The following is a 1,671-nucleotide window of genomic DNA, read 5'->3' on the forward strand; positions in this document are numbered from 1 at the left end:
ATTTTGATCCAACATGTCAACAATCATCAAATACCAGTGGCGTCCCATGTGGAGAGGAACATAAATCTACACCAACACGGACACTAGCAACTGAGATTGTAAATATGATGACCGTTTAAACGGTAAGTAAATGTTTATGGTGTGAGAAGGCTCACCTTCAGTATATTGTCGGCAAAACCCATGTACTTAGCAACGATGTAATCCAGGGTTGACTTGTAGTGGTGGGCTGGGCTCATGGCTATTTACTGCGAAAAACATCATTTGCAACAACAACATCATGAAGCAGTTTAATATCCAATGGAGATGAGTCAACCTTTCGCCCAAACAAAACTTAACCGGGTAACAAACTCACCGCAAACGTGGTAGGAAGCCACCACCTTTGTTTGTCAGCCTTATTCGACGAAACCATTGTCACGACAAGGTTGATAACCTAGTTGTTGGAAAATTTAAGCGCAAACAATTGAAGGATATATTGAGAAGGAATATAGCAACGCTGCGATGAAAACAAAAAATCAACGCACTTACGTCGTCGACAACCTCCTCTCCAGGGCGTAATGTCCAAAGGGCCTCTCGATTCCTAGTGCAATGTTCATCCTCCACCAAGATTTCGCTGCCAGGTCGTTGTAAATTAATAAACGAGCAGCCGTCAGTGATGAGGATAGTTTCCAACCAAAAAAATAATTCTACACTACTAAACAAGAGAACCTGAAAAGGTAACTGCTCACCTCGGTTGTAGGCTATTGGCAAAGATGTAGGCCGCAACAGCCAGTTCGTGGCCAACGAACTGCATCCCTGGCGGGGGCCAGAATGATAGGTCCAAGCACTGCTTATCCATGAAGTTGTTAGAATCGAAGAAATTAAAATTTCTTAAAATTCTTAGGGCCCAGGCCTAACACGATTAAAACCTTAAGAAGACCTAACGGTTCGAAGGTGATCATATTTGCATAACAAAAGAAAAATAGTTCGCGGTAAAATAGAAAACCTCCCAATTATGAACAGTATTGGGCCATGACACATTATGTTTACCAAATTTAGCATACAAATATTGGGCTACATACAAAAAAAAATGAATTCCGAGTTGTCCTGTATGCCGGCCCATGAAAAGGTAATGAACCCAAACATTTGTCGTCCGGACCAATAAGAAAAAAAAGTTGACCCCAAAAATACAATAGAATGGCTATTCAGGGTTTTCATCCAGTTTTTTATGTACCTTCGGAGTCTCCTCCGACCTAATGTTTGCACTCCTGTGCGTGTAAAATGTCCACGGAGAGCCAGGACCAGTGGACCTTATGTTTCTAATGAGTTCGTCTGAGGTTTCTCCTTCATCTTTAAAGGACAGCTTTCTCTGATATCAAGAAAATATATACGTGCATATATGTATATTAAAACCACGAAGAATTTATTTAAAAAAATAAGGCAACAATAACCTGAAAATAAAATCCGGTTGGAAGACTACAAACCTGTAAGTTGACTTGTGGTGCTGGTGGAGGAGTCCCGGCTGCTTCCTTATTGACCCTAACCATCCTTCTAGGCGGTGGGGCCGATATACCTCGTATAACATCCTCTGGTTTTGGTGGAGAACACTGTTGGCATGTCGGAGGTTCACTCGGGAGCGTCCCGGTGTTAGCTACCGCTTTCACCGTTTCCTGAAGTGGTCCATCGCTTGGGTAA

Source organism: Arachis stenosperma, chromosome 2, assembly GCF_014773155.1.
Source record: "Arachis stenosperma cultivar V10309 chromosome 2, arast.V10309.gnm1.PFL2, whole genome shotgun sequence".
NCBI classification, from domain to species: domain Eukaryota; kingdom Viridiplantae; phylum Streptophyta; class Magnoliopsida; order Fabales; family Fabaceae; genus Arachis; species Arachis stenosperma.